Here is a 21069-nt window from a genome sequence, read left to right on the forward strand (position 1 = left end):
TAATAATTTAAAACATCCCATCAGGAAAATACAAGCATCTATAAACCTGAACACAAAGTTCAAAACACATGAAGTAAAACCTGACAGAAATCAAGTTAATTCTGTATAACTCAAACAGAAGTTGGAAACTTCAGTACTCCAATTTTAGTAATATGCAAGAAGAAAAAGGATTGCAAGGCTTTTAAAGATTTGAGCAACCTTATAAAACAACTAAATCTCACAGACACCTCTAGAACCTTCCATCTATAACAATGAATTCATTATTCCTAATAGTATCAATATTTGGGACACTTTCAGTTTAGATTAAATGTGAGGCAATAAAATAAGCTTCAGCAAATTTAAAAGAATTAAAAGCACACAAAAGGAAATAAATCCTTTTAACTCCACAGGAGCGGATAAAATGATATTTTTCCATAGCTCAGCAGCTTGTCCCACTTTGCAAAATGTAATGTTGCATTTGCTGTATTGAAAAAAATGCATGAAAAACATCAGTTTGACAGAACTCATAAAGACATGTGGCTTACATCTTGATTAATGCCTGCACATCTGGTTTATATAGGCATGAGCATCTGTGTGTGAGCGGAGTGGGGCTGGGAGGTGTTACGTAATCTGCTTCCATATCACCTTATAGCCTGAAGTTTCTATGGAAAGGAAAGAAAGTCAAATTGTTTTGTGTTAGTTCTTTAGTCTTTTGACCTTTGGATGTTCCGCAATGGAGTGGTGATAGGGAACCATCATAGGTGATATGTATCAGGCCACAGGTGATGGAATATTATCTTGTCTAGTGATTTTCACACTTTATCATGTCAAGAAAATCCCCCTCCCAGCTTTGATATTTTAAATGAAGCTTCATTGCAAGTCCATTTGTAAGACTGATAAAAGATCTTGAAATAAAAGTGGGGTCCTTTGGCTTTAGCTCCACATCACTCAAAAGCCCCAACCATCTTGGCATCTCGCAGCTCCTTAAAAACTCCAGGGTTTCGGCCCTCCCTGGTGGCGCAGCGGGTTAAAGCACAGCACTGAGAAGCGGAAGCAACTTTCGCATGAGTTCGATTCCTGCCTGCCCCGGAGGTGACCACAGGGCGCAGCAGACCTCTCTTGACCCGCCCGCTGCTCCCCTCAGCAGTGTACTTCCTCGATCTGCCTGTTCTGCTCCCTGCTCTGTCTCTGGTGAAGCCTCTCGCCGCCCCTGAGCCTCTGGCCTGTACCCCAGTTCTGTATGCACAAATAAATAAATCTTGAAAAAAACAAACAAACAAACAAAAAACTCCAGGGTTTCAAGATATGTGATTTGCTGTGTGTAAATCTAGAAGAATCTTATTTCAGGAATGGGGAAACTGTAACGCTATGAAGCAAAGAAATAAGTAGGGAGTAGAAAAGTTTTTCCTAGTTGGATTCTTTGTGCCCTGCTATGGATTCTCATATAAAGGGGTGGCGAGAAAGAGGCTTTTGGGGTGGAAGATACTTGGCTTAGATAGTGATCTCTGCCTGGCTTAACATTCCCCACAGCTGGCTTCACTTTAGATGGACTCTTCTTCCTGACCTCTGACCTCCCTTTCATTACAACATTGACTTTAGAAAACCTATATTGCAAATCCTTTCTCTGTCCCTTGGAGATGTAAATCTCTGTAAAGGCCTCTTACCAGTTTTACAACCCAGAAATGTCTTTCTCAAGGATCCAGAGCATCCTCTGAAATGTAATCATCACAGCAGATATGACCTGTCTCCAAGTCTCCGGGTAAGGGTGGAACAAGGCTAACTTCAGAAGATTCCTTGTTCCAAGGTGTAAAACTACCTCTTGTCAAGAAGATATTAAAAAAAAAAAAAAAAAAGTTTACTTGCCCTTTTGCTGCACAAGATTAGCAAACATACTTAATAAAGACACTTTTTGATCCTGTTTCTTAAAAACAACCCAGCCCCTTGTTTTTGTGGAAGTGAGTTTAAGTTCAGTTTTGACCTCTGCCCTGAATAAGTCTTCCTTATTTCTTTTACTCTGGTGCAAATGTAAAGTTTGCTTCTTCTGCTTAACCTGAAATTCTCATAGCTCCATAAAATTAAGTCTATAAAGTGAGGATTATCATAGTACCTATTTTCAGAGTTGTTCTGATCGTCAAATGAGATAACACACAAGCTGCCTGTAGCATAAAGCCACACTCATAGTAAGTACTGGGAATATTAGTAACAACAGCAGCACTGTGGCACAGCACTGACTTGTCAGTGAGGACACAGACTGGCACTTTGTTCTGTGGTGGAAAGGCCATATCGTCAACTCTGAGAATCCTGTTATTGTCATTACTTCTCTTTCCATTGTTGTGCTGTCATCTGAGGCTCATTGGGCAATCGGATGGATTCCTGACTACTTGGAGGCATTTAGCCATCCTGGGAGTTAATCTTTTCACCTTTTCTCCTACCTCTTGCCCACACATGGCCCTTTCACTGACAAGTAGGATTCCTCTGTTTGGACAACCACTGCCAGCTTATTGGACACCTCTCTGGAGGGAAAGAAAAAGATAAGACCCCAAAACTCAGCGTTGCTTTGAAAGACAAGTAAAAGCACCCTGAGGACGCAGGTGTTTGAGGCTCCTGTCTCTTGTTACATTACCTGACTTTTGCACCAGTGACTCCTGATTAGTCTAGTGACGGGTGGCTCTGAATCACAGATAAAGACATTTTTATTTTCTTGTGTTGGAGGGATAGATGAGTCATTTTGACACTGACTTACTTGCAATTCACTTTATTTTCAGCAACCAGGTGATTTAGGAATTTCCTGGTTCATCGCTACTGAAAGCCAAGCCTCAGACGCTGAATAAGTCTGCCTATTGAATGAATTCATTTCAAATGGGCCTAATGAAACATCAAGTTATTTTTCAAATTTGCCACAGTTCTAACTCTTAGCGTTCTACTTGAAAAGCTGTAAGAATGCATAGCAAGGTTTCATTATATGGTTTGATTAAAACTGCATTCTAATGATGACATTTCCTATTTGTTGAAATTTTAAAAAGTAATTGCTTAGAAATCCATTTGCACTTTGATTTAAAGTCGCTAAAAGACCAAAAAACACTGTTAGCCAGCTCCCACGCAGAGTAGTTGGTAAGTCTCAGGGCTGCGGTGCTGAAGATTAAGCTCCTCAAAACCATCACAACACCCTCTGCACCCCATTTTTGTTTTAACTCCACATTGAGTTTTATTGAAAAAGTCTGTCTGTCAAAGATTAGGACTGACGAATAAGTAATCTATTTCAGTTTCACTGTGTTTCACCTTCAGATATATAAAAAATGCATCAAAGGAGTATTTTTTATGTCACTGTTTTTGCCTTTTGATCCTTTCTAGTCAAAGACCTGCTCAAGTATATTTCACTTGGTTGTGCTAGAAAGATTTAAGAAAAAAATCACATAATGGAAGCAGGATGGAAGAAAATGCAGCATTGGAAACAATGCGTTTCCCAACTTTGAGAACACAATTCAGAAGAAACAACTGATCCTTCAGTCTGGGGATTTTCAGTGCTGAGGCTGATCTCCAGGGAACTTAGAGAGAAGCATGGACATGCCTAGCCTTGTCCTCTGGGAAGCCTTGTAGCTAATGTTCCAGTCCTGAGGGCCTGAAATGACTCTAAACTGGCTTTTAGGCCATGTCTTGTTCCTGGGGAATCTTCGTGTTCTTTTGTAGTGTTAGAAAAAAACTGTGGTGATTGGATTTCTATTATTTATTAACATGGGAATAACACAGTGGGAAAAAGTGATGTGAAGGGAACCAAAAGATTCTTTGCTTAAAAATGAAATACAATTTTCCTATCACTACCCTGGACACAAAAGCCCCCGGGCCTCTGTGAGGTCTTAAGCAGGTCTTTGTGGGATGGAAGAATATATTCCTCTTGAGTTGTGGTGCAGAACCACTCAGGCTTACAGGGGTATAATTAAAGCCTTTTCAATCACTTCAGTCAGTCAGAGCAGAGCTTCTAGTGAGATGTGGAAATGAATTCTGTATGGACAGAGAATTATAACCTGCTAAAATTTGTTAGCGGTCAGACCTCCTTTAAAGAGTTGTGTTAGAAGTTACCATGATGAGGGATCGAGATTGACTCATGTTTTTAGGTTATTGCCACATACGTTGACTATAATTATAAGTGCTTCAATGTAGGAGGGAACATATGCTAATAACTCTGCAACATCTAAATTGTCGTAAATGCATGTGTACATTTAATTACCAATAACAATACCTAGTTGTTCACTTATGGGATTCTTGGCCTAAACTTTGTATTCCTAAAAGCACTTAAAATCACAGCCCATGTTACTTTTATCCCCTATCTTTTGAGCTATTTATTTTATTCAAACTTTGCTTATAACATATAAGACCTTTATATCCATATAGGTCTCCAACAAAACAGGAAATGAATGAAGTCAAGGAAAAGATAAATGACCAATCTTATTAAAAAATAGCACTATTGGGCCCTGCCTGGTGGCGCAGCGGGTTGAAGCACAGCACTAAGAAGCTAAAGCCACATAAACATGAGTTCGCTATCCAGCCACAGAGGTGACCACATGGCGCGGCAGACCTCTCCTGACCCGCCCGCTGCTCCCCTCAGCAGTGTACTTCCTCAATCGGCCTGTTCTGCTCCCCACTCTGTCTCTGGTGAATCCTCTCACAGCCCTGGCACCTCTGGCCTGTACCCCAGTTCTGTATGCATGAATAAATAAATCTTTAAAAAAAATAACACTGCTCCTTTTCTAAACACATGATTAAAAATGTGTTCATTTTATTACAGTTACATTAATTCCTTATGTCTTTATTTGGCCCATCAATGTCTTGAACAAAACAAGACTCTATGATCCTCTTTCTTATACCATTTTATTACCTTATGGAAGAAAACTTGTTTGTTTATTCAATTAATGTTTATTATCTATTATTTGTCAGACTTTATCCTAGATGTTGAGTGTAAAAAAGTGTATCCATTATTCAATTTTCTAATTTATCTGATATTTTATCTTCTTCTTTGTCAAAAGAAAAATCTAAACTATGCTTTCAGAAAGTATTTCTGTGAGCCTGCCCCTCAAATCTGTATAATTCATCTCACTCTCTACCAGATTACAAACCTATATATGTAAACATTACCTTCATGCTTCACTTTTACTACACTTTTCAGACTTAATGCATTATCTTACCAGGACTTTTCTTTCTTTCATAAATTTAAAATAAATGTCCACCATTCTCCTGTGGCAGACAACCATGGAAGGACCTTTGATTCCCATTCCTCTCAACCAAAAACCTACTCTGTAAAGGTGACTGGATTCCTGTCAGTGTTTTATTTTTTCAAAGATTTATTTATTTATGCACATGGAACTAGGGCACAGGCCAGAGGTGCAGGGGATGAGAGGCTTCATCAGAGACAGAGTGGGGAGCAGAACAGGCCCATCGAGGAAGTACGCTGCTGAGGGGAGCAGCGGGCAAGACAGGAGAGGTCTGCCGTGCCCTATGGGTCACCTCCAGGGCAGGGGATCGAACTCACTGCAGTGGTAGTACTGTGTCCTGACCCATTGCACCACCCAGGGTGGGCCCCCTGTCCATGATTTAAACCTCACACTCCCATTTCCTATTACTCTTCCTGAGAAGTGGTAAATGTCCCTCACGTAATTCATGATTTGATTCAAGACAGCCATTGATCTGTGACGCTTTCTTCCCATGTTCCTTTCATTTTGACAGTCTTCTAGATAGTGTATAACTTCTCTCTTTCCTATCATCAGATTTCCTACCCATGACTCACTTTTAGATCCTATTAAACCTCTTTCAGTTTCTCTTCTTGTTCTGTTGTTGCCAAAGTCACCAAGGATCTTGACTGCCCATCTGTAAGACCAGAAATCTTCCTCTCTACCAAAAGTCAGTGTTCTGGAAATTCTCTTATTTATTCACATTATTAAATGTTCCTTCATAAACACATCCATCAACATAAAGCACTTCAGCAAATTCAACCTCCCTGAAAATATAAATAAAATATTCTCTCAATCTAAGTCTTTTCTATCTAGTCTGTAAATATTCCTTTCAGCAAAATGCCTTTTAAAAGCTTATCATTGTTTGCTGAATTTAATTTCCTCCCATTATTTATTTAAAGTGATGATTTAATTTATTGGGGAGCCAGACTATTATTGATAATAAAAGGAAGTGCCCTTAATAATTATTAAAGTTTAATGTAAGACTGTACTGTCTTAGGAAATAAGACATTATCATTATTGTTGTTGTTTTAATCCACTTCAGTGATACTTGAAACTCAACTAAAAAATAAAGTTCAAATTCTAAAGAGCTTTATAGCACCTACTTAATTTTTCAGCTTTCGTTCAGTGTTTCTCTCCAGCACACATATTTTTACATGTCTCTCCACAAATATAATTGATTATTTGGGGACTTCTGCAAATGTTATTTTATTTTAGTATAAAGACTTATTTCTATTTCTCTTGTCAGGCAAGGTCTGCTTATTTTACAATGTTTCTTCGAATCAAGCATGTATTAGAATTTTTTCACAATTCCTTTTATTCCCACGGTATTATTTTACATCCAGTCTGCATTAAATTGCACAACATCCATTTTAATTTTATTGCCTCTACCTTTATTTTAAACTTTCTGCTTGTTTAGTGCCAAGTTTCATATTAATTTGCTTCTGAAACTCTGGTAATACATAAACATATTGAGATCTGATAAGAAAGCAAAATATACAATTATTTTAAAATTGCTTCTGTTGAGATTTATCTAATACCTATTCAAAACATTTTTTTAAGATTTCCTTTTATTTATGACTACAAGAACTGGGGTGCAGGCCAGAGGTGTGGGGGGCAAAGATTCACAAGAGACAGAGTGGGAAGCAGAACAGGCAGATTGACTGAAATTCACTGCTGAGGGGAGCAGTGGGCAAGACAGGAGAGGTCTGCTGAGTCATGTGGGTCAGCGCCCTGCGGGGGGGATTGAACTCGTGTTGCAGTGGCCGGTGATAGTTTGATAGTGCTGAAACTTTAACCCCTGCACCATCAGGGAAGCCCTACTGTAATACCTTTAAACTCTGAATCTATTGTGTGATGCCATCTTTTGTAATACTTTAGAACCATCAGTGACATAAGAGCCGATGGACCAGCACTTCACTGGCCTTGGTTCTAGATATGGATGTAACTCTTCTCACTCTTTATGCTACCTCAAGCAAACTATTTCCCTCTTAAGCTCAGGCTTATTGGATATAAAATAATGGGGCTAGGTTGGCTGCATCATGGCTCTCTTCCAGCTCTAAAATACCAAGATTTTCTGATAAAGATAAGCTGCTTTCTTTTATTGAAAGAAAACAGTTGGGTTAGTCTATAATTTCAAATTGGAATGTCTTGTTATAATTTACTGCTTGACATTGAAAAACCTTGTGCCAAATACCTGTCAGGCGTTCTCTGTCACACAAAGTTAGCAGATAACAAAACTTTCACCAGTTTAATTGGCAAGGTTTGTGCATTTTGTTCCTTTTCATTCTCAGTATTTAGGGAAAGTGAGATCTCGGGTTAGTGACCCTCTTCAACTCAGGTTTTCTCAGTGGTTTCTCTTTTCTGGATCTGTAACAGAAGATGTTCTTGATCCATGTTTACCACTGACATTCGGATCAGCTTCAGTGTGGGCAGCGAAACCAGCCTTGGCCTCAGAGTCCAGGTCTAATCACAGGCTCAAGTCATCTCTTCCCCAGCCCCTGCTGAGCCCAAATGTCCTCAGCTGGATTATTTGCAACTTGGACCACTGACCTTCTTATCATTTGATATTACATAAAAGATCATCACTTTGTGAAGACCTTGTTATGAAAGAAATCCACGTACTCTGGAACTCCCTAGAAGCTATAACAATGACAAAGAATAACAAGTTCAGTTCATAATATATAATAGAAAGTGAGTGATGTTGTAAAGTACGATTCAAAATTGCACTGCCTATCAAAGTCCCCGTTTTAATTTTTTTAAGATTTACTCTTTTTCTTAAAGATTTATTTACTTATGCGCACAGAACTGGGGTACAGGCCAGAGGGATTCACCAGAGACAGAGCACAACAGTCAGATGGAGTGTGATGCACTGCTGAAAGGAGCAGCAGGCAGGCCAGGAGAGGTGGGTCACCGCCCCAGCCGGGGGAACTCACGCTGAAGCTCCTTCACATTGCTGTGCTTTAACACATTGCGCCACCAGCAAGGGCCCAATGTTCCCCATTTTCAGAAAGGCTGGGGTCAGTGAGCACCTCCCCTTTCCACCGGTACCCTCTGAGAGAGGTGTGTGGCCTGATGCTCTCTCTCTAGATCTGACACAGCATGAATTGTGGAGCTTGAGTTAAGACAAGAAATGCCACACGATGTTTTATTTTTGCATTAACAAATGAAAGGCTTTAGTAAAAGGCATAAAGATGTGTGAAAATTAGTAGTACTCACACAACAGGTGAAAGGTCTGAACTGAGGAATTTTACACATTTGGGATAAAAAAAAGTACTAATATTTTAGCCAGGAAACCATGTCTACAGAGGGAAAGTTGGTTAAAATACACTGAATGACCTTTGAAGTAAGGAGTGTGGGGGTCAGGAGACACGAGCTGCTCATGAGGTTATTTTTATTCCAGTGACTGCGTTTGGGTGGAACAGATGCCTTTGGTAGAGGAAATGCAGAGCAGACCGACCTCTCTCACCTAACACACGTCGCTCCCCAGATTCAGGAGCCAGACTGGGCACACTGCAGGCACTGGTTATAGAAGTATGTGAGCTGGAATGAGAAGGGATTTATTTCTACACTCTTCCTCCTAAGAGTTATTAATAATTAATTGAATGTTAACATTCTCAAGGCCAAACTTAAAGAGCGGAGTCCAGACTTACTTAAAATGTGGTGAAATGTAGCTCGGAGAGATCTCAAAACAGCTTTTGTATGAGCTTCTTTTTTATTTTGACACTGTTTTCCATTAAATTTCATGTGAGGAAAGAGACATAAAAATGTTTGTGGTTTCTCTGAATGGAAAGACCACTAAGGAGTGATCTCAGTTATGGAAGAAATTACTCTAAAATTCTGGAAAAGTCATAAAAATCATTTTCCTCTCTTTTTTCTCTAGTAAAAAGAAAAGGGGTAGTCAAAACCTTTATAAGAATCTTGTGACAAAAAGTCTTTTCATTCTTGGTAAATTTAATTATTCTTTTATTTCAGAAAATATTTCCATAAAGGTGACTAAGCCATACAAATCCGAGGTTCAGAAAGATCCAGGATACAATTTTTAACATCTCTGGTAAATTCTCCAGGATTAAACTGTGCGCACAGAACTTTCAAAACTATTCTATAAACAAGTCTTGATGTGTGATCATTCCCAGTAAAAGTAAATTCATTAGGAATAATTCTTTAGCTTAAATTTCACTCAAATTGCGGTCTCTGGGAAAGGGGAGAGATTGTATTTAGTCTATGGAAAGGGAAGGGAAACCACATTTCATACGGGTGCAAAGTATGGGTTTCTCTCCTATTGTTTCACAGTTTGATATGTTAGGCTTTGGTCAGCCTGAGAATCGGGTTCCAACCTGTACCCTCCATGGTTTCCCCCGACCTCCTCAGGTTTGGTAGCCATTTTGACATTTCTCTGGGGCTATGGCACCTTATTTTAGATTTGTGGGTTGGCTAGATTGGCTAGATGCAACTTTTATCTCCCCCCCTTCCCCACACACACACCCAGAACTTACTCAGCCTTCCTACCAGCCACCCTGGGCGAATTGCTTGAGTGACTAACAGTGAGTGCCTTCCCCACCCAAGCACATGAGTTCCTTTCTGGATAGTTCAGAATACCCTCCAGGTTTTAGAATTGAAACAGAATTGTCAAAAAGAAACTATTTTTCTTCTAGGAGCCTAGACTGAGAAGCTATAAATGGCTTGCCATATTCTACGGAAAGGACAAGAAAGAAGAAATTAAATTGTCAGTTAAAGCGTTTAGAATAAACTTTCTTTTAAAAAAAATGCCCCTAACCCCATTCTTAGAACCCTCAGCATCGATTTAACTTCACTACACAGTTAAGTGAGCAAAGTTTTGGCCTGGAGGGCTCACATTTGTTCTATCCTGAGCTCAGATCGCCTTTCGTCACTGACAGTGCCCAGAATAGTGACGTAGACGCCGTCACAGACGCCTGCCCCGAAGAGGAAAGCAAAGGCAGATTCTATATATCCACAACCTGTGTGTGTATGAGCTGCTATGAATTGGAAGATCTCTAAATGACAGATCTTGGTGACTATGCCATTCTTTGGAGTGCATCAAGCTAACTGAATAGAAGTGATTGTATAGAGCTGTGAAAACTGACTGGTGGTGATTGTTACCCTCCAATTAATAGGATGAAAGCAGCTTCTGTGCCAAAGCATTGTTGATCACAATGCTGACTCTGCTGCTGAGCATTCAGGTTGATCCAGGTTGGGTTGTTTATTGTTCATTGGTGATTCCATTTCATTATCCTTCAAAGGGTAACATTAATATACACGCTGCAATATCATACTGAGGATCAAAATAAATACACGGGCCTCTGTAGTGCAGAATCTCAAAGACAGCTGCTGCTGAGAAGTTAATTCTCTTTTTGTGCCTTGCACTTAGCATTTCTGTATACTGCAAGGCCCTTTCCTGTGTTCAGTTAAATTACGTTCATTAGTATTCTGCTTAAGACTAAAAGGATCATGGCAATAGCTCAAAGACATTAAAAGTGAAATAGTAGTGTGTGTTAATATTCAACAAGACAGGCAGATGCAATTTTATAAATTCATAGATATTGATTCACCTATCACAGATATGTACATTTGTTTTTATGTGCAAGAGATATAGAAAACTAAAGAGAAGAGAGACAGGGACAGGACAGAGAGAAAGAACTGAAAGAAGGGACTTGCTGGAAAGGAGAGTGAGTGGCTTGAACAGCGATAGCAAGGTCGTGCCGCTGACTGCCAGGTAGTCAAAAATATGCATATAACTGGCTCCCCAAAACATAACAACTGTAGCCATACTGTTGATGAGAAGACTTATCAGTGACAGCTGATGATAGCATACGTTGTGTGTAATGTGTATTTCTTACCATATTCTTAACCATAAAGTAAGATACAGAAACTGAATTACTGAGAAAGCATAATAAATTCATGTGCAGTAGTTCATGTACTGAAATAAGTTTAAGTTATCTATTTATAGGAACATTCACATGAAAGTGGATCTTGTGTTGTCCAAGGCTCAACTCTATATTTATTTGGCAACTCTTTCACCCAGAGTCTGTGATCACTATTATGTATTATGTATTATCTTTATAAATAAGCCCTTTCTTTGTGTGTGTGTGTGTGTGTGTGTGTTTCCAATGTTGAGAGATGACAGGGAAAATTTTTAGATAAATCAGTGGCTGTGAGCCAAGTGAGATGTGATGATGAATTGGTAAAGAGACTAGACCAGAAGAGGCGTTCAGAGGCATGATGAAAGAGAAATGCATATTAATGCCATGTTCACAGTACCTCACTCAGGGGGTGTTCACAAAACTGCTTTCCTCTTCAGGGGCTTCATGATTCATGTCACTGGCTGAACCAATCACATAGTCCTTGGGACAACTGTCCTTTCTTTGTAAAAATGTTTGGCTCCCTAGGGAAAGTTGAAATTGAACACTTTATTTATATTAAAGATTTTCAAAATGAGCATAGAGAACAATTCACAATCGACAGCATGATTGCATTTTAACCACCCATTCTTACTTAATATAGGCATCAAAATATAGACGGTGTTCTAATTATCATTTTCTGCCTCTCTGATATACCTTTCTTTTGAATTGGGGAGGAAGAAAACTGTTCCTGGAAACTTAGTTTCTTGATTGCTATGTCTTTATTAGAAGATGGAGTTCACTTATTTACCTGCTAACTATCACTAGAAACGTGGAAAATAATAAGTCAGAAATGAATATTCTGTAGGCTGGCAACAAAATTAAAAGTAGTGCAAAATGAAATAATTTTGCTATTTTTCCCCTTCCTTGAAAATCAGAAACATTCAAAATGTAATGCCATTAAAACTTCAGCAACCAATTTTAATTTTAGATCTTAATTATGCTATATGTCCTTGTATTTCACTTTAATAAATTTTCATCAGAATGTGACATTTTGGAGAGAGGCATAGTTTTGCATTTTAAGAATTCTGGACAAAATGGAAAAAGGAAAATGCCTCTAAATTACAGTCTTTGAGTCTTTGTTTTTGCTGGATGTAGCACAATTTGCAAGCAATCCAAATGACTCATATATATGGACTGTTGAAACACTAAAAATATTTCCCTCTCTCTGTCTCTCTCCCTCCTCTGCCTACTTCTCTCTTCCTCTTCTAGTCTCCCCTCATATCCATCTTAACTTTATGGTCTCCTCCGCCTAGGTCTTTCCAGGCTCACAATTTATGTATGTATACACAAAACTCCAAAAACAAAATGACTTCACAATATCCATATTTGTGAGTGCAGAGTTAAAAGAGTAAATAATGAACAATATAAATTTTACACTTTTAAGGTGATTGTTTATATCCATCTTGCCTTAGCTGCCCATTCCCACAGCCCCCCATTCAGGATGCCAGCAAATAGCATCCTGGGGTTTGCTGTTAGGGTGTCGCATCTTAGGGGAACAGGGAAAGCAAGCCCTCTCTCATGGAGATGTAGCTATAATATTTCTAATAAAGTCAATTACATTTAGTGTAATAGAAGTGAATGTGTAGATTAAGCCAAATTGAGAATGCCACCTTTTTGGGAAGGGGAATCAGCTCTTCTTGGAGTTTTGCATTCCAAATCTTGTTTTAAAGTTTATTTTTCTTGTAGTATGTGTGAATGCTTGCCCACTCTATTAAGAGAATTCAAATGGATTTGTCTTTATCGAATTGAGATGTTTATCCAGGATCACGCCTACAGAGTTTTTTGTTTTGGTTTTTGGAAACTGGATGATTAGTGGTTTTACCTAATGTGAAGTATTTCTCCCAATGACCTCTTTTGGATGCAGAAATCCATACAAAAAAGTACTTCACCAAGGAAATCAGTGTTATGGAGAAACTATCACCTAAAATCTATTCCTGGAAAAAGAAAGAAATCTTCATTGATACAGGATGATAAAGAATCTTATGGAAAGGGAATTTTAATGAAGGAGGAATAATTCACATTGTTGACAATGTGCTAGAGAAGAAGGTTTTATATGCAGAAGAAAATGGGAACAACTCAGATTTATGCTATCAATGTGATTTTTATATTGTTTATTTTTAAATGTCTATAACAAAATTTGAGACAATACATCAAACTTTTAGATAGCCCTGATAAGGGCTGAAAGTATTTATAATACTTTCAGTGCTAATGTATAATGTTCAAAAATACACGCTTCATAAACTATTATCTTCCATTAACAGCGGTAGTTGTATTTTTAAAAATTAACTGGTATGCGGCCCTCCCTGGTAGCGCAGCAGGTTAAAGCACTGCACTGAGAAGCTAAAGCCACTTCCGCATGAGTTCGATTCCCGCCTGCCCCGGAGGTGACCACATGGCGTGGCAGACCTCTCCTGACCCGCCCGCTGCTCCCCTCAGCAGTGTACTTCGTCGATCTGCCTGTTCTGCTCCCCACTCTGTCTCTGGTGAAGCCTCTCACCGCCCCTGAGCCTCTGGCCTATACCCCAGTTCTGTATGCACAAATAAATAAATCTTTAAAAAAAAAATTAACTGGTATGTTCTGAGTGAAAGTGGGATCATCCATTTCCTTTCAGATTCTCATTTCTGGAAAACCTCAGCTGTATTCAGGACAAAGGAAGCCCAGATGGCCTGAGTTGAGAGTAAGTGAAGATGGCTTCCCCTATTTTGTTAGGTAAGACTTTGCCTTCACCTGTTCTAGAATTAATTCTGAAGTTTCTTAGCAAACACTATCAGCATCTTCTAGTCTTAAGGATTTTGGGGGCCTCCCTGGTGGCACAACGGGTTAAAGCACAGTGCCTTGAAGTGATCAGCAGCCCCTTCAGCAGGAGTTTGATCGCTGGTCCCGGAGGTGACCCACACGGCACAGCAGATCTCTCCTGTCTCAGCTACTGCTCCCCTCAGCAGTGTACTTCGTCAGTCAGCCTCTTCTGCCCCCCACTCTGTCTCTGGTGAATCCTCTCACTGCCCCTGCACCTCTGGCCTGTACCTAGTTCTGTATGCAGAAATAAATGAATAAATCTTTAAAAAAAAAAAAAGAACTTTGACTAAACGTAATAGTCCCTTTGTATTCATACGGTATTTTTTTAATTTAGTATATGCACACTCGTTTCTTACCTTTCATTAAATATAGGTCAGTGTTAATATTTCACTTTTAAAAAAACAAGCACGAACCACACAAAATTATAAAAATATTGAAATTGGATGTTATTCAATTGCCAAATACCATGTTGAGATATTGTCCAAATAGTTTGACAAAACAAAGTTCTTTCACTGGTTATTATTTTCCTGCAAGTATACACTATCAAACTTCTCTTCAGCAAAACTTTGCAGTAAGAAGAGAAAAAAATAGGAAAGCTAAACACATATTTTCCCCACTCATAGGGTGAAACAGTCCATAGAGATTTTCAAAATATTTCAGTGTACTCATATATTTAAAATATATTTATTTGGGTTTATTTTTAATAGTCCTCATTTTCCTTGGAATTTCATTTTTAATGAGGAACTCACATCTGTTTTTTTATAGCCACAACTATTGCTCTTTGCACAAGACAAGCGCCTGATGGGTTTGTTAAATTGAATTCTGCATAAATAGAAATCTAAACACTCAAAAATATACAAACTTACAAATTGACACATTTGGGTAAATGCATTTTTTTTTCCATTTTCTGAAAGCCATTGATCAACAGGATGGCTAAACAAACTATCAGAGAAAACATGTGCTGTTTTGATATTTTTGCTAATACAATGTTACTCAGTTGGAAGAAATTCCATACAATGTAGTGTTAGTGTTGTTAGATTTCAGGGTCCTGGAACAGGAACCCCTGCAGCCTTGACTATGGCTTTAGAAGAATTCACAGCCATGTCTTCAGCAGAAGCAAAAGCAAAGTCTGTAGGCTGTGCTGGGGACCCCCCCCCCCCTGGGTGTCTCTGGGCTCTCCCTGGGCTTTATCAGCTCCTGCCAAGTGTTTCCCGCTGTCCAAGGAATAGCTGCAGTTGACTTTTCTTTAGGCATCACCTTCCGGGTGCTAAATACCTAGCAGTAGGCAAGAGAACGGCCCCCAAAGATGGTTCATAATGTCACCCCAGGTTCCAGGAACGCAGCATGTTGCTTGGCAGAAGAGAATTAGGTGACAGATGGAATTCGGAGTGTTAATAAGCTGACACTGAGCTGGAAACACTGGCTAGATTTCCTGAGTACCCCAACCTTGTCCCAAGTCCTTGAAAGTATAGAGCAAAGGTGTGGACCAGAGAAGAGGCTATAAGTAGCAGTGACCGTGGGGGAGGCCAGACTCTGGGGTGTGCAGGTCCTTGAGTTACACCTCACTTTGTGAACAGTCTGTGTCAGCTGAGGCCTTCGGCATTCCTCCCGAGAGAAGGTGGACCAGCACCTTTTCCTTGGTGATAACTTTCAGAGAAGTAATAATTCCAAGGCTCTTAAGGAAGACATTCCCACCTTTAAAAATGTTAAGAGCCATTAAACATATTTACAGCTCAAAGGCATAGATAAAGAATTTATAATCTTGTAAAGAAAGTACTCTAGACCAGGGTTGCCTACAGTTTTTAGTCAACCTGAGGGCAACTTGAAAGTCTTCTCAGTGACTGGCCAGTAAGTCATCTGTGTTCTCTATAGCAGAGGAAATTCAAGCAGTGGTCACCGGTACACAGATAGCAAGAAGCCCATGTCTCTGTTGATCCACCAAGTGGATCTTGCTAACCATGCTGAAAGAGAAAATTAGAACATTGTGTTTCTAAATTGTTCAAGCTATTTCAAAATTAGAAGGACAGACAATCTCCTAGAGAAAAACTGTATGCACCCTGTATGCATTGTTCTGAGAGTTCTGGCCCCTGCTTCCACACTGGCTTGTAAATCTCCCTCTTCTGGACTCCCTCTGTCCCTTCTTCCAGATCGTCCTTTGAAGCAGGAGCTGATACAGGATTATAGGTGAATCCCCTTCCCTATGGTCAGGTCCAGAATGGGGTGCTTCTTTGACATCCTTAAATTCTGAGAAAAGTGTCTTGTTTCTGGGTCAGACTTTAGCTCATCCTTCACTAAACAGACTAGCCGAGTTAATAACCAGCTTCTGTGTTTTTCTGTGTTTTTCTCACAGAATCCCAATCTTAGGAGATGTAAACTAACACCCATGTGAAAAACACATGAAAGCAGAGATAAACTAAGACAAGCAGCTTCCCCAGTAACACGAAACACTGACATGGAAATTTGAAATCCTAAGACAAGAGAACACGTTTTAGAGCACCGCGTTGGGCCATCCTTGATAAAAGACGCTGTCTTCGTTTGAAGCCGCTGTGTGACGAAGAGAAGCAGACGGTCTTCGGGAACTCATAGCCGCGTGGTTTGCACCCTTGCAGTCTGCACGAGAATCTCACACTCGCAACCGGGTGCCTTTCTCAGACGGCAGGTATCACTTCAGGATGGCAGGTCCTTGGTACAGACTTCCCAAGGCAGCTATCAAAGGCCTGCCTGGACTTTGTGCACTCTCTACTTTTGAGGCAAGTCATCTTTTTTGCTCATATTTTTCCTTTGATTCTGGTCCCTTAAAATTCACCAGGCTCTCCCTGGTGGTGCAGCAGGTTAAAGCACCACATTATGAAGCTCGCTGAAGCCACTGCAGCACGAGTTCTATCCCCAGCCAGGAAAGTGACCCACGCGGCGCGGCAGACCTCTCCTGACCCGCCCGCTGCTCCCCTCAGCAGTATATTACAATTGATCTGTCTGTTCTGCTCCCCACTCTGTTTCTGGTGAAACTTCTCACCCACCACACCTCTGGTCTGTACCCCAGTTCTATAAGCATAAATAAGTAAATCTTTAAAAAATGAATTCTAAGTCAAAGTATTTCCTGCTAACCTAAAGCTGCCACAGGCAAGGGCCTGCCTCCCCCTCCCACCATGACAGTGGGAACGGGCACCATCCATGCTGGCAACATCTCAAATGCTTTGGGGTACAGCTCCTTTCATGGGGTACAGCCATGCAGCAGACTTCCTAGAGGGGTCACCTTGTTTGTGCTTGTACGTGGGTAATTAAATTCTTAGACTGGACTGCTGGATAGTTTGGGGTCCCTGAGGACCCCTCATGTTTGACTGGTTTCAATTTGGTTCCCTACCCACTTAGAGCTTCCTGTTTATAAAGCAATATATTCTGGAAGGGAAGAAGGAGTGAGGCAATGTAACGGAAGGTGGACAGAGGTAGGAAGGCAAACCTGGGCAGCAGAGCTCAAGTTCAGTGGCTGCTGTTATCTCCACCTGGTGAGTTTCGTGTATCTGCAATCCCAGCTTTCTGGGACCTGCCTAACCCCACGCTTGGAGTTTCCAACTGGAAGTGCCTCAGTCACCTTTCAGTATTTTGGGGCTCAGCCACCCCTCTCTGGACCCTGGCTGAGCATTTGCCCATGAGGATGAAATCAATCTCTCTCTCTCATGTTCTCTCCCTCTCTCAACTTTGAGCTTCTCTTCCAGCACACTAAGCATATGCGTTTTTTTATCCTTGTGTGTGTGGGTAATTAAATCCCTAGAATGGACTCCTTCACAATTTGGGGTCCCTGGGTATCCCTCATGTTTGACCGGTTTCAATTTGGTTCCCTACCTAGGTGAGAGCTTCCTGTTTACAAAACTATATATGCTAGGGAAATCAGGCACTCCTGTAAGCTCAGTGTGTAGAGCATAAGCAGAAAGTCCCATAAAAGGATGAAATCCAAAGGGAAACAGCATAAAACTGATCAAAATTCTAAGGGGGAAAAATCAGCCACAAAACTTAGTGCTGATAAAATCAGTCCTACATCTGGGCAGAGGGCTGAGGCAATCGAAAAGGAAGTGGGGATGGCAGGGAGCTAATCATCAACATGTCGACACGGGAATCTTAAGGTAATTAGGTGATCACGATGCCCTTGTATAACAGCACGTTGAAGAATGAATATGTAAGAATGGTTTTGAGGGGGAAATGTCAGTATGAAAAGTAATTACTGCAATAGATGAGATGGAACCCTATGAAACTGAAATTTAGTCATATTTCATGTTGAACAGATTAATTTGACAGATGGGCTTAATTTTAAAAAAATTTGTACAGATTCTTGAAGACAAAAAGACCAGAATGGACATCTATTCAGAAGAGACCTGGAGACTAGAGACCAGCCATGAATGTGTGTTGTGCCAGTTTGGGAAATCTTCACCATTTTCCATTCAAAAAACATGGAGGTGGGCCCTCTCTGGTGGCACAGTGGGTTAAAGCACAGCACTATGAAGTCATTACAGCCACTGCAGCATGAGTTCGATCCCTGGCCAGGGGAGCTGACCCACAGGGCACAGCAGACCTCTCCTGACCCCCCCCCCCGCTCCCCTCAGCAGTGTACTTTGTCAGGCGGCCTGTTCTGCTCCCCGCTCTGTCTCTGGCGAATCCTCTCAGCCCCCACACATCTGGCCTGTACCCCAATTCTGTAAGCACAAGTAAATTAATCTTTAATCAAAAACAAAACCATGGAAGTTACTGAAACTTTATATTTGCTCCTAAACATTTACAAGGAATTATGGTGACACTCTCTCCTTTCAGACAGAGAAGCTCCTGAGTTTGGGAATTACGAACAGCAAACTCAGGAGAACAGTATACATGAAAGTAAAGGTCACATATTGGAATGAATAGTCTTTAAAACTGGAAATTTCTCATCCACTTGGGATTTGTCTTAAGCTTCACCCCCTCTCCCCATTGTGTTAAATTAGTACACTCAGTTATCCAAACATGCACACTCATAATTTAACTTAATTCTCTAGGGTGGTATTCCAGAACCACATGTGTCTTGGAAATTTTGTTAAGAAATGGAAGTAAGTGTTCCAACATTAATTTCCAGACATGGACATATCTAATGAGATGCTAATGACGGATAATCCTCTATGAGCATATGAACTTGATTGGCTTAGCTCGAATAGTGTTTCTATAATAGTAAAAGTTCCAGAAGGTTCTTCAAGTGGAACTGGTACAGACACCTTTTTTTCTTAACAAGAAATTTGAAATGACATTAATTTAAATTGAGTACAAACGGTGTGATGATCTTCATATACCTTATCTCTGTAACCCAATTTTAATACCGGTGTTTAAAATAAAAATTTGCATTCTTCTCAAAGGCTCGTTGCAGGCAGGTGGGATACGAATCATTTTTTGCGTGTGCAAAGACAGCATTCTGTAAAGGCTTTATTGGGATCTTAGGAATTGTGAGGATTACTGACATTTCTCATGTCAAATTTAAAGGTCTGTTAAAAAAAAAATAAATTATGAACAGGTGTCTAAGTTCACCTCCTCTAAGATCCTGCTCCTTGAGTCATGCTTCGTCACCTAACCAGCACTTCTACAACGCAGGACCTCCAAGTGTAATAATTTTGAGTTTTTGCCTTACTAAATATTCTCTTCTTTTGAGCTTGAAAAATACCCTATTTTTTCCCTGTAGCTATAAAGAATAAGTTGAAAGTTCTTTATGGCAGGGTATTCATAAACCAGGCTTTTAAAATATCTAATCAAGTCTCTAGCTTTTGGTATGTACGTGTGGGTCTGTCTGTGTGTATAATTTAAATTGTAATTTCCAGTTCTGAAGATTATTCATTCCGATACGTCATCTTTACTCTCATGTGTACTTTTCTCTTGAGTTTGCAATTCCTAATTCCCCAAATCAGGAGTTTCTTTGTGTGAAAGAGACATAGTTTTATTGTAATTCATTATAAAATATGTTTATATATTTATAAATATTTATATGTAACATACATTACATATCTATACATATATATATAAAATCACCTCTGCTTTTCTTTCAGCATTTTAATGTTTTCTGTCTTGCTAAAGTTCAGAAATGAACATTCTATTGCAGGTATGATAAGATCAATTCGAATACAGTTTGAATTGTATGATTAGCACATTTGTTCACCTTGTAATTTATTAGTGACTGTATCCTAGGTGCGTCCCTATTTGTGTAAGTTACAGTCGCTACTGTAAACACAGGTTACCTATTCTGCGCTGAGACAGTTGATCTTTCTATCATACACTTTCTGTTCTTTGTCCCACATATCGATTGCTATCACTGGAAGAGGCTGTCTAGAAGAGCCTGGGCCACAGTAGTGAGCAAAGAAAACATAGTTCTGGGCTCTCCCTGGTGGCACAACGGGTTAAAGCACTGCATTATGAAGCTCCCTGAAGCCACTGCAGCATGAGTTCGACCCCCAGCCAGGGAACTGACCCACATGGTGTGGAAGACCTCTCCTGACCCGCCCGCTGCTCCCCTCAGCAGTGTACTTAGTTAATCTGCCTGTTCTGCTCCTCACTCTGTCTATGGTGAATTCTCTCACCCCAAACACCTCTGTCCTGTACCTCAGTTCTATAAGCATAAATAAATAAATCTTAAAAGAAAGAAAGAAAGAAAGAAGACACGGTCCTTCTCAGGTAACAGTGTGTCTTGTGGGTCAATGTGCCATTGCACAAACATCATGTGGTGTGTTGTTCGATGCTGCACCACGCCAGTATCCCACCAAGGAAATGGAGGATGGCAGGAAGTGCTTCTGACAATGGGCGTTCTTTGAGGTGGTGAGGAAACTTCCGTTGAGATATGCTCTGAGAGATTAGGAGTTAGCAGGTGAAGAGGGAAGAAAATTCTAGCAAATGGAATTCCAATCGGAGTACCTCAGGAATCTCCAAGGTCATAAGGCACACAGTGATTTTGAGTAACTAAACAGAGACTGTGACTTGTGCTCATAAATTTGATGAAGATGAAGAAGACAGTCATATCGCAGATGGCAGTCACAGAGCAAAGAAGACAAGAGCAGCCCGAGAGACATGGGGAGGCGGCACCTGCAGCGGGAGGGTGAAGAGATGTGATTTGCTTTCACACACACACAGGCGTCCCTATACACACACACACACA

This window comes from Condylura cristata, unplaced genomic scaffold, assembly GCF_000260355.1.
Source record: "Condylura cristata isolate star-nosed mole 26May11 unplaced genomic scaffold, ConCri1.0 scaffold00016, whole genome shotgun sequence".
In the NCBI taxonomy this organism is placed as follows: Eukaryota; Metazoa; Chordata; class Mammalia; order Eulipotyphla; family Talpidae; genus Condylura; species Condylura cristata.